Source organism: Cryptotermes secundus, unplaced genomic scaffold (assembly GCF_002891405.2).
Source record: "Cryptotermes secundus unplaced genomic scaffold, Csec_1.0 scaffold560, whole genome shotgun sequence".
NCBI classification, from domain to species: domain Eukaryota; kingdom Metazoa; phylum Arthropoda; class Insecta; order Blattodea; family Kalotermitidae; genus Cryptotermes; species Cryptotermes secundus.
The window spans coordinates 3,209,632-3,223,117 of record NW_019729218.1 but is presented as its reverse complement, the minus strand read 5'-3'; the positions used below and the strand labels follow the sequence as shown (position 1 = coordinate 3,223,117).

Below are 13,486 nucleotides of genomic sequence, written 5' to 3'. Positions count from 1 at the left end.
TCGTCTCCTGGCAACGGATCTCATCACTGAAACTAGCGCTTCAAATCACTATCAATTCTTGTTATTTCGTTTTTAATCACTCTGTACTCCTCTATCCTAATCTGTACTCAACTAAACTTCACAATTCACTAAGGGCACGCTTCATTCTCGTCCTTGTACTCTCAACTGCACTGCCCTAATCTCAGCTACAACAGGTCCTCATTATATAGACTCCGCACGGACCACACAGAAAACACGTCACGTGATTGCTACCCAGTGAGTTCATTGGCGCACTGACCGCTGCCTAGCAACGAGATATAACATTCGTCCATTGAGACAGATTCCATTGTTGCTCTTTGGAACGCGACCGAGCCGTTTCCTAATAATGCTTTAAGCAAATCCGTCACAATATTCATTATTATCATCAACGTAATCGGTGTAGGGACTGGCTACGGGCTCGACGACCGAGGAGTTGGAGTTCAAGTCTCGGTAGGCTTAAATTTTTCCCCAAACCGTCCAGACCGACTCTGGGGCCCACTCAGTCTCCTATACAGTAGGTAGCGGGGGTAAAGCATCAGGGGCTTGAAGCTGACCACACCTCCAACTAGTGCCAAGGTCAAGAAAATATGGATCTATACATCCACTGCCCCATACACCTTCATGGCATAGTGCTTAATTATTTAAGCACAGAGACAACGTTACCTTTTTGTACCACCACCACCAGCATTACTAGATATTTTCACTGGCTTTTCATACAAACTTACATGAATTCGAAAACTTTGTCACGAATACAGTCGAGTTATTACGTTCATTGGTTTTACTAAGTGTAATCGCAATGATAAGATGGACAGAACAAAATATACGTTGAAGAAAGCAGTCTTCTGGGATTTGGCACCGTGTATATGTGGTGTTAACCGACGTTTCGGAGGAACGTATCGCCTCCATCTTCAGGGTAGAAGAAAAAATATAAGAAATCTGCAAGCGAAGAGACCGTGAGAACCGGTAAAAGCAGACTGTCTGCTTTTACCGGTTCTCACGGTCTCTTCGCTTGCAGATTTCTTATATTTTTTCTTCTACCCTGAAGATGGAGGCGATACGTTCCTCCGAAACGTCGGTTAACACCACATATACACGGTGCCAAATCCCAGTAGACTGCTTTCTTCATAGTCACCGCCGTGAAAGCCTCAAATCTTACAAAACATACGCTATCATTATAATGACACGCCTTCGTCACAAGATTTATATCTGGACCTGTAAGCAGTTGGGATATTACGCAAGAAAGCACTTCTTTATTTATGCAGGGCGTCTGGTACCCTTAGGGTAGTGAATGGTACACGTAAAAGCAATAACAGGCAGGATATCTAAATCCACTCTGGACTCTATAAAATAGAAGGGGGGAAAACTTGCCTCTTCCGGGAATCGAACACCGATTCCTTGATCTTCGAACTCATACCCTGTCGCAATTCAAATTTAGGTCTTTACAGAAGCCACTGGTGCTAAAAGAGATAACATTTACAGAATTTGGCCTTCAAGTTTGTTGAATGCAGGATATGCACGTACATATATATATCTATGTTGCGTAATGTTTATAACATATTCGTTATTATGCTTGGGGGTAGCTTGTATGTTATTTCATGTTTTCGGAGCTTGCGGCAAGCGTTACAGCTCGGTGGATCGGACGTTGTTTCTGGCAACAGAACAAAACCGACATCAGAGTGTAGTCACCCAACCTGGGCGGACATTCCAGGCAATACGCAGTTCGAGAGGGAAGTGTTCGTATTAAATGGCAACACAGACGCGGCTTGAAGCCTCGGTTTATTTTGATGTCGTTTATAAATTTTAATTGACCATTTCGAGAACGCTGAATTACTAAAATCCTGGGAAACGATCAATAACTTGTAACATTTTCAGGTGTTCATTAAACTAGGGGCATGAAATGAATGTAGAATGTACAGCGATTATGAGGTCATGCTTGTGTTTTCATCCACACGTTTCATATCTAAAACCATTCCATGGATTTCATTGGTATTTTATACAGGAGGATTCCAAAATTAAAGTCGTTCATGTTAAACTGTAGCCCCAGAAGCTCAAAATGAACTTCATAAACGGACCATTTTACGAAAAAATATTATCTCCCGAAATATATACTTATTGAAATCTTTAATTATTCCTTGAAATATTTTCGAGACCACTAATTATAAAATATAATCATTCTTAAACCATTTCCTTCATACAGCATACAACGTACATATCTGACGCAATAGAGAATGCAGTGTTTTCTATGCGGTCAGTGCCGATGTTATATAACGAGGGCTACAATACCTCCACCGTGAGCCTGCGAGTCGTAGGAGGCGACTAAAAGGGAAGTCTCAGATCTGAGAGCGTAGAATATTAGGACTCGGACCCAAGAAAGACTGCGTTGGCAAGGGCCAGCAGCATATACAAAAGACAGACCCGTCCTCTCGTCAGAGAGGGCGCCCCACAATAACAAAACCGTAACTGTCAAAGAGTAATAAATATCTGGTCATGAGCCCCAGATAGGGCTTGACACCAACACATACTGGCTGACTGACCGTCCGTCGCAATATGACTTGGACTTGGAAGCCACTTAGACCCGAAAAAAAAAAAAAAAGATTGAATGTGCTAGCGAGGACCAACTGCAATTTACCCGACAAACTGAAGCCAGTTAGTCGACAGTCAGTCGGAGGTTGGGGTTCAGCCGTTATCAGTCTTATAGCTGATACCTGGCAACGACTAGTGAACATCATCATCATCATCAGTAAACTGTCAAGACGACAGGTCCACAGTCTCTTCCAAAACAATTCCTCCATTTCATGCGATCTAGAGCTTTCTCCTTCAAATGACAGTATCCTCTTCTGTCCCCAAGGTCATCCAGCATCTTCTTACGTCTTCTTCCTCGTCTTCTTGTCACTTCTATCCGCCCCTCTATCTTTCCTTCGATAACTTCTTTTAGAAGGCAGTTTCTGCGTAAAACATGACCAATCCAATTAGCCTTCCGTTTTCTTATTTCGTGTAGGATATTCCTCTGCTCACTGACTCTAATTAACACTTCTTCATTTCTCACATAATCGGTCCAACTGATCTTCTCCATCCTTCTCCAACACCACATTTCAAAACTTTCCAGATGTTTCTGATCTACTGCCCTAAGTGTCCATGTTTCAGCCCCATACAGAGCTATGCTCCAAATGTAGCATTTTACTAGTTTCTTCCTCAAATTTAAGTCCAATTTGCTGGTAAAAAGATTCTTCTTCTTGGTAAATGCAGCTTTTGCCATGGCAGACTAGTGAACAATAAGTAGAAATTGTACTGGTCTACAAAGTGTAGACTATTAAAGATATTCGTAGTTACGAGTTATAAGTGTCTAGTCACTAACGCGTGACAGTATTACCGATAGTCACAGAACAGACTCGCTGAAACAAAAGAATGATCGCTCGTTCGTAACCTACTACGTCAGTTCCGTTCGTGCAATCTGTTCACGTGTGACCATTCGTTGCTATGGTGATCCAAGATTGCGTAGTGGTAATGGCGGATCTAATGCTTACAAAACTATTTTATATATATATAAGAGGAATAGAGAAGGGACCCTTGAAACTAACACCAAATTTAAAATATTAATACAGGATCCTGTTGTTATAGGCTTATTCATGAGAAAGCCACTTCTAATTAGTTTAAATAAAAATACAACCCAGAGTGGAATTATTTACAGTAAAGTTCAGCTCTTTATTGTAGTATATGACGTGGTAATTCATGCATATTTGGGCTTTAGCACTGTTGATATTCAAAAAACAACTGATGGGCATTGTATCACTAATTAAGGAAATGTCACGAGAGATTACATCTGTGATTAATATTATGCATTGCATTTATAAAGTAATTTTATGCTGAGGAAATAATCATGCTTAATATATCAGTGAAGTCTTTAACAGTCTTGACAGATTGAAATAAGTGCACACGCCGTTCTCTATACGTTTTCTGTGAAGGGTTTATTTCCTGGTAAGGTTTTGCTATCGAGGTGATTAACGGCATGCATATACACCACAAACTATCCTAGTTTGTTGCTGTATGTGCCTGAAATGCACCGATTATAGTGACCGCGCGGTCTGAGGCATGAACCGTCTTCGCTCGCTCAAACATTTGGATCGTGGGTTCCAATCCCACTCCAGGCATGGCTGTCTGTGTACGTCTATTCTGTGTATATGTAGCGGCCTTGGGGCGGGCTCATCCCCCGTCCAAGGAGTCCTACCGACTGTGTACAGGATTAATAAACTGAAAAATCGGCCAAGGTCCCCCAAAAGGAATGCAGAGCCATAGACAGATATGCCTGACATTTACAGGAGGCATATGCGGATGCAGTTTACTCAAATTTGTCTCGTGCTATTCACGGAGATGTGAATTCAAGTGTCGTGTAGGTATTTTTCCGTCTTTTTTTTTTCTACAAAGTGTCCACTTTGGTCGACCTCTTTGTTTTCGGGGTATATCTATCGATGCCATTATCCTAAACTGGTCTAACTGCATGTTTTGGAAAGAAATCACAACTTTCAAAATTTCGTAAACCAAATCACATGCCACCTTAAATTCTAATATGCTACAATGACCTCCCAGAATATTGACCTTTCCCCTGGAACACTCTGTAAATATATATGAGTATGATGATGTACATGTGACGTTTATGCATGACATACTTTACTTCCATAATACTGTCACTTCTTTCAGTTAAAAATATTTTAATTACGTAAAGTGTTCGATATTAAAGTATTTTTATCCTAGTTGGAGATTCTTTACAAGTAATAACACGCTCTGTTCGTGAAGCAGTCATTATAAATATACATTTCATAGGGACAGACCTACCTAGCGGGCAATTAGTGTGGATTTTATCTCATCCCGGTGTATACTTACAGAGGCTTTGCCGTTCTCAGGAGTCCCACTACTTGTTTACCGGAATAATGAAGGTAATCACACCTTAAACACAGACATCTGAAACGGCTTTTTTCTTTTGCGAGTGGCAGTTCAGGCTCATGTTTTTACCGTGTTCATATATTCACGTCGCTAAGGCCGTGCCATAGCTCAGGCGCTTTGTTGCCGGCGGGCCGGGTTCGAGCTTAGGTCAAGTCATGTGGGATTTGTAATGGATAAAGTGGCGCTGAGGCAGGTCTTCTCCAAATACTTCGGTTTCCCCTGCCAATCTTCATTCCACAAACTGCTCCACAATCACCATCGTCTATCATCCGGAGCTAATAGTCCAGTGGTCGCAGTACCAAGTAGACTCAGTATCACCCCACTAAGAATAATAATATTCATGCCACTAGGTACTGGACATTTTCATCTCCATGTACGAAGTTGTGGACTTGTCCAGACTGAATTCTATTCTAGTGAAAGCTTCAAAAACCCCTTACTCAAGTATTCCCTGCAGCATACAACAGTTTCACCGAACGAGTCTGGTCTGGCTGTAACGCTTGTGGTCATTATTCGGGACTTGATCGGAACCAACTTCTCTCTTTCTCTTTTATATAATATATATATATATATATATATATATATATATATACTTAGAATGACCGATGTTATCATTTCTCAAAATATTGATCTTTCCGCTTGGTCCATCCTGTAGATTTCGGAACTTGCTCGGCTCGGTCCTTGGCCAGGATATTGACAATCCTGACAGGCTATTCTGCAGTTTTTCTAAGACCCTCCACGAAAATTTGGGGAGTTCCCCAAATTAGGTAAATACCTTTTTTTTTTCAAACTAATTTCAATTTAACATTCATCTACGATTCCACCACAAGCCTCTACATAATCTAGCAACTGTCAGCGTCATACAGTAACCCACAAAACACACAACAGCTTCAGCAACAGCGACAGTGTGCATTCAGTAAGCCTAGAATGTGACTATAACAGAGAATGTTGCGTGAGGAAGTACGCGGCTTTCTGAACCAAGAAACAGGAGGAATCCAAAGGCAGATGTGTCAAACGTCTTTCTTAGAACTGCTAACAAACAAAGACATACTCTGAAGCAGATATACCGGTTTGCTTGTCGCGTGCATGCAACGTTCAATTAACTCTACTAGGCAAATTTTCACGATATACATCATCATTTATCATCTTTAAACTGTATTTGACGTACGACGAGCATAGAGTTTCTGTTTTTATTGCATCTTGTACTGTTCCATTATTTCCAAAGGAACATCATTGTGTAACAAACTCCATTCTCTATTGTCGTGTAATTGTATTAGGGAGAGGCGGCTGAAACGCTCTGCACTAATTTGAGGACGGAATTACGTTTCGATGTAGCGATAATGGCCACTATTGAAGTCAAATGAATGCGGACTGGTTGGTCACAAAACCCATGTAAATATAAAGTCTTCTTTCTGAGTAGAAAGTTGAATGTATTTGAGAACAGGTGGGACGTGGACGTAAAGAAAGGAAGTGACAAGAACCTGAAGAAAATTACGTAATTAGGAACTTCCATAATTTATATTCTTCGCAAGACATTAGCGTCATAAAATTAAGGATTAGATGAGTGGAATATATAGCTAGCGTGGGGAAGCTGATAATGAATGCAACATTTTAGTCGGCAGACTTTAAAGAAATAAACTACAGGGTGTAAAGAAAGGGAACTGAGCCCTTCTTGATAAGCCGCCAGTTGTGCAGCTACTCAAGAACTACTCAGAAATTTATGGAACCCGAAGGTTCATTACCGTGTCCGCAAGAGCCCTCTATCCTGAGCCAGATCAGTTTGGTCCATACGACCTCATCCATTTTAATAATATACATCCACCTGCGTCTTCATCTTTTCTTCTGGGTTTGCCACCGAAATCCTATATGCATTCCTATTTGACCCCGTTCGTGCTACATGCCCTCATCCTCCTTGACTTGATCACTCTAATTATACTTGGAGAAGAGTACAAGTTATGAAGCTCCTCATTATGCGGTTTTCTCCAACCTCCCGTCACTTCATCTCTCTTAGGTCCAAATATTCTCCTGATCACCCTGTTCTCAAACACCCACTGTCCATGTTCCTCCCTTAATGTCAGAGACCAAGTTTCATACTCATACAGAACCACATGCAAAATTATAGTTTTTTATATTCTAATTTTTATGTTTTTTAGACAGCGGTCGAGATGACAAAAGGTTTGGAAGTGTTACCCTAATTCAGTCTCCTCTTAATTTCCTCCTGAATCAAATTTTGATTTGTTACTGTCGTTCCCAAATATTTGGAGGATGATATTAAAAAGGGATTTATATCCTATAGCAACAGCTCTCAATATTCTTATGTTTAATACCCCTTGAAACAGATATACACTTAAAGGGAATGTGACCATGGTTAAGTTTCATTTTCCCCCATCACAATAGAAAGATTGTAAAGCAAACACGGCATCCGCGCACATTACATGACATGGCAATGTTACCTGCACACTGCACATAACCTAGCCGGTCAAAATAAGGAACTACAGTAAACCCTTGTTATAACAAACCCGGATGTAACGGACAAATTTGGCTTTGAACGATTGAGAATTTTTAGATATGTTGAGGCACTAAGAAGATTCTGTAATTCTAAAACTATAAAATAATAAAGAACCCCTATAGAAAAACCTTCATGTGATCACACTGTGTTTCTGTGTTCACTCCGTGCATTGGCGATGTACCTAATAGTGCACTTCCGTGAATATCCCTTTCGCTCCGTCATAGCGGACATCAGCAATAACGTACCCNCCTTCTGCCTCCACATGACCGCAATCCGCAATAACCTCCCCCCCCCCCCCCATTAGTCCGTTATAGCGAGGGACATTTTGTGTGGAAAGAAATACAAAACTCAATTTTTTAATAATATTGTGATGGAAATGAACAGTTATCGCTCTTATGTCTGCCAAATATAAGGGCATACTCGGGATATAAGTAACACCAGTACTTAATATCTTCAGTGGGTATGCTCAAAGTGTGACTGAGCACTTAATATACCCCTGAGAACCTGTTTTGAGAACCACAGAAGTTAGCATTACCAAAAAGGCCGCCCCATAGCTCAAGCGGTTAGTTGCTGTCTTCCAACCGCGGCGGCCCGGCTTCGATTCCGGGTATGGTCAAGTGGGATTTGTGGTGGACAAAGTGGCGCTGGGGAAGGTTTCCTCCGAGTACTTCGGTTTCCCCTGCCAGTCTTCATTCCACCAAATTCTCCATCATCATAATCACCCGGGACAGGTAGAATTGGCGAATCAGTAGCAGCCGTGCCGAGTGGACCCAGTTTGACTCCCCCCCCCCAGCGAATTAAAAAAAAAATAGCATTACCAAGGTACGGGAAACAGTGGCCCATGGAAATCAGGTGTGACGGAGCGAATTCAGGTAACTTAGGATATAGTTCTGTGACGTGAATTTGTGCAGCCCGGAATGATTAATCGGGTTTTATAAAAGTTGGGAGTTTCTTTTTATTGATAAATTTAGCAACTGTCAGCTTCTTAAGAACTCTTTTTCACATTTCTGTTTAGTCTTTTGTGTAGCATGTAATTCAGTTAGTGACAATTTTGTGTTCCCTTTCTGTTTTTTCCAGACGGTACCCGCAAGAACGACGCGGACACAGGCGGCTGAGGGTCAGCAAGAAGAAGTAAGCGGCCTACAGAAGGTGATCAGCCAAGCATCACGAACATGGCTTCTACCGGATGGATACAGTGACGCAGACCTCAAGTCAAACGCTCTAATAATATCAGTGCATTTCGTTTCTGATGTGCAACAGCGGGCCTATTGTAATGGAATGATTACATCTGCAAAAAGAGAAGGTTAAATCATTGCTTTGGAAGGGGGCGACCTTGTTCACTAAAGGAACTGAGACATTAGCCCGACGCCGGCCGTTGTCGTGTTGTGGCTTGACTTTTTTTTTATTTTGAAATTAATCTCAAAGTCGTGTCGTGACATTCGCGTTTCCTTTCGCAGTGCGCGCGAATATATGCGAATGCTGTAACATAATGTATCAAAGGCCTATATAGACGTTTTACAATTCTTTTCCCCTCGTGATATTTAAAAAAATGCAAGGTATTTTAAAATTGTTCCAAGTCATAAATTAGGTGTGTTTTATAGTGTGAAATAAGCAGAACATGTGTGATGAGAAATTTTAATTGGTAAGAAATCAGGTCTTCCCGCACTGTAAGAAACTATAAATAATAACAGAAAAAAAAGAATGGAAGTATGGCAACGTAGCTCAAGAAAACAGCAGCTTGTTGTTCTTCTTCTTTTCCTGTAAATGTAAACAACGTAGTGTGCTTTGATGAATGTATGAGGAGCTCGAAGCTGCGGTTCGGTTCGGTTCGTGACTTCTGTGTGCAAACAAAGGAACACCGCTGAAGCAGCCAGCAAGCCAGAAGCAACGCTGCTGCTCCATTCTAGATAACTGTGCAATTAATTTTTATTTTTATCTCTTCCGTACTGTTCCTTTTGCATGTCTTGTCAACCCGTCCATGTGGAATGAATCGATAAAACATAGATGGCGACATTCGGCAGTGGTGACAACACAACAGTATTGTATGTGAACTATTTGTATGATATAATTCTAATCCCCCACCTAAAACAATTTTTATATTAGCTTTTGGTGGGGGCTACCTTGTCGATGAACGATGTGTATGTACGGTAACTAGTCAGCAAATTATTGTTTTCTCCCTCGCTTTCATATGAAGAGAACATGCATTCATAAGATTTATGAACGGTGCTGCCAGTGTTGTACATAAATTATTACTAATAAATCACTTTTGAAATGAAGCTTATCTATGGAGTGTGTCTTTGTTGCTAATGTAAAGGTAAAGTTTTCCCTGTACTTAATTAGTTAAGCATTACGGACTGAAGACGTGTGGGAGAGTGGAGATATAGTTCTATTATTCCTGACCTTGATACTAGGTGGAGGTGAGCGGTCAGCTTCACGTCCCGGCTGTTTTACCCCCGAGGAAAGAACCCCCAGTACCTATTGAATAGGAAGCCGGGTGGACCCCAGAGCCGGCCTGGACGCTGTGGAGTAGAGAAAAATGTCTTGCTCCTCCCGGGAATCGAACCCCAGCCGTGTCTTTTTTGCTAAAGGATCAATAAATAGGCGATTTTGCTTCAGAATTCATTTAGAAACTTCAATATTGTATATAAACGTGTAGAAACCCGCCTTACCTTTAAATATGTAATATATAATTATAAAAAGTAGTGTCTTTGGGTTTAATATCATGTAGTTTGGAGAAAGATTGACGTTTCGGAGTGTTATACCGCCTCCATGTTTAGGGTCCAAGAGTACGCAAAAATAAATTAGCAGAATCGAGAGGCAAGCTGAGCCCCTAGAGAACCACATTCTTCTTAGTAACTGCCGTGAAGAAGAAGAAAAAAGAAAGAAAGAAAAGGTAAAGGTATCCCTATAGCAGGCCGTGAAGGCCCATAGGGTTGTGAGATGTCGATGCTTCCACATTTTCCAGACGAACGGCTCACAGATGGCGGTGAGGTTGTTAGACTTACGTGCCGGCCGCCCTTTACACCCCAGGAAGATTCCTGGTACTCATTTCTGTTAAAGGCCGAGTCGAACCCAGGATCATAGTGCGGCTGGAAGGATTAGGTCAATTGAAAATCCAGTTACCGCATAGTGAATCGAACCGGCGACCTTCCTGCTGACTTAAAATTCCAATTCTGTCCCGTCCTTCATGCGACCAAGACCAACAGTTCGGCCCCTGTGACATGAAAGTGGTGAGGGAAGTGCCCGTCTTTGGTGATACATGTTTCATTTCCGAAAATTATTCGAAACACTTTCGTAAAATGTGGTATTCGGAGTTTGCATTAAATGTTGTTAAGCGAGTTTTATATTTGTTCATATCGGTCCTCCTCTTATGGGTAAATTAACGACTCTTTCAATACCCAGACTATATGTCGTCAGCTGGTGAACTGGAAAGGATTAGGAAGGAAGCGGGTTGTGTCCTAATTGAGTCAGAATTATGGCATTCGCCTGGAGTGGCTGAGGAAAGCCACAGAAATCCTCAGGGAAGCTATCCGGTGTCCCAGCTGAGAACAGAACCGAGAGCATTACATATAGACCAGTCTGTTCGGGTGCGGACCCTTACTTTACATGATAATGAATTAGAACATGATCAATTTAAAATAAATATCTCAGCATAAAATATCCTTATAGATCATAAAATTTAGATATATAATTGAAATGTTAGAGAGTTGTCCCTGTACTTAACTAATCAAACGAGGATTATTCTTTCCCTTGAAGTTTTAAAAGGTTATACTTATTTTTGGTCTACAAGACCAACATTTTCATTAATTATTAAAACGTTAGAATGCTAATACGTCCTACTAATACTACACCATGAAGACGTATGGGAGAGTGGATGTATAGAGCCACATTTTCTTGACCTCGGCACTAGTTGGAGGTGAGTAGTCAGCTTCACGGCCCTGCCGCCTTTCCCCCTAAGACACAGCCCATTGAATAGGAGGTTGGATGGACCCCAGAGTCGGTCTGAACGACGTAGAGAAGAGAAAATTCTTGACCCTACCGGGACTCGAACTCGGACCCCTCAGTCGTAAACAGCTTTGAAGAACTACTGCAGAATTTTCCTCAAAGGACTGAGAAAACCCATGACGGTAGTCAGTCTCCGGACCGAGATTCGATCCCATGTCCTGAACATGGAGCAGGAATACTAACCTCCACGAGTTCGGGTCAGGATGTGCTGTTTTTTGCTGGGTTGGACAACTTAAAAAATCGTAAAATTACTCTGAATGTCTACCCTTTAAACATGAGCAAATTAACGGGACCTGTGCACAAAGTGTTCGGTTGATCACAGACTTGTACGTACGGGGTCACTCGACGACCCAACGTCCGCAGTAGAGAGAATCCGAGAGCCGGAAACCAGTGGGTTCCACTAATAGCAATGCCGTGCGTGGAATTTCGTGTCTCAGTGTCCTTCCCAGCAAAAAGGAAAAAAAAAATGCACATCGATTTTAATGTTAGGTTCCGTTTTAAGCGAACATGTTCGTAGTAATATGAAGATTTTTCCTTTTTTAATTTTAAAATAGGTTCTACTTAGTCAGGAAACTTACGGAAAATTCCCTGTCTTTTAAAAGTACCGCTCCATGTGCAGGAATCTTCACGTCTTTTGGACGTAACAGGAATGGAACACACATTTTACAGAAGCGTTTTTTTTTGTGATGTTACAAGTATCGTTATCCTTGATGTTTTCGTTTGTTGCAAATCCTAATCTTGTACACGGAGATTTAAATTGTATTTCAATTCATATTATTAAATGTATATTCTCACATATTTAAATTTTGTTTAGGACGTATTTCTGAATTATATTGACAAGTGTAGGGTTACGCGTGGCGAATAATTGTGGGTCCTATTTCGGACGATTGGATTTATTAGCAATTTGGTTACAAGTTCTCTTAATCACACTTAAACACAGCGCTATCGCTGATTCACACACTTTCCAGCTCTCCGTTGCTCAGGTACTAGGTCCCTGTCTCCACTAGTCGTCTCCTGGCAACGGATCTCAACACATAAATTACCACTCCAAATCACTTTTTTGCTATTTCGTCTTCAATCACGCTCGAACCTTGGAACTAAAAATTCTTCTGGACTCACTCCTCCAGCTTACGACTGACTCGTAACTGCCTTTGAACTGTCACTGCATTCACTTCTTTTATAAGTACTCTGCACTAATCTCTCACTCTAGTCTAAGCCACAACAGATACTCGTTATATAAGATTCTCACGGACCACATAGAAAACACTTTCATTCCTGACTCATATTATTGTAAGGCACTCAACTTAAGGTTGTTTACAGGTTGTTGCCTAGAAACTGCTGTTCTTCTATTGTTGCCTTGTGTGTATTCTGTCGCGGGGTCTTTAGGGACCGTTACCTAGCAACGCTCTGGCCATCCACATTACAATATTTGATTCTTAAACCTATCTTCCTCATATCGGCGTTCATATTACCTAGATTCTAATGTTTAAATTGCCAGCAAATTGTATACGCTTGTCTGTTAAATTACACAAAAATTTCATTGTGTATATTTTCAGTAACACTACTTACATTATCAAAATTGGGGTCCATTGCTTGCACCCACCAGCTTCCACCTCATCATGACGTCAGAAATATCTGCCTTCGTTACTGCGTCGTTGTTCAGGGCCTGAAGAAGAAAGAGAGTGTGTTGTATGTCCTGAAGCGCCATCAACAACCCATTGTTCAGCCTGAAACTTGTGCCTAGCGATTTCCGCTTCTGTAACTCACTGAACAGGCACACCAAAGAAAACAATTGTTGATATGATGAAGACATGAAAACCAAGTTGTGCTGGTGGATGCAAACACTCAGCCCTTGAAATATATCATTGAAGTATACTAATGTCACTTAAAATATATTCATTGAAATAAAATGTATCATCTTAACTAAAGAAAATTTTAATAATTTCGTATGAAAGGGTACTAGAGGCAAGGAATTTAGAAATAATATTCTCTGCCGTCTAAAATCATTTAACCCTGCGT

General features: G+C 41.1%; 1 protein-coding gene across 1 annotated transcript in view; it reads left to right on the top strand.

Annotated features, from left to right (window-relative positions):
* LOC111865520 (toll-like receptor 7) overlaps positions 1-9,743 on the top strand; it is a 139,492-nt gene extending 129,749 nt beyond the window's left edge. Inside the window, exon 3 of the mRNA XM_023853617.2 lies at positions 8,540-9,743. The gene's annotated coding sequence lies outside the window, so the exon portion shown is untranslated. The remainder of the gene's footprint in view (positions 1-8,539) is intronic.
* The last annotated feature ends 3,743 nt before the right edge of the window (positions 9,744-13,486 follow it).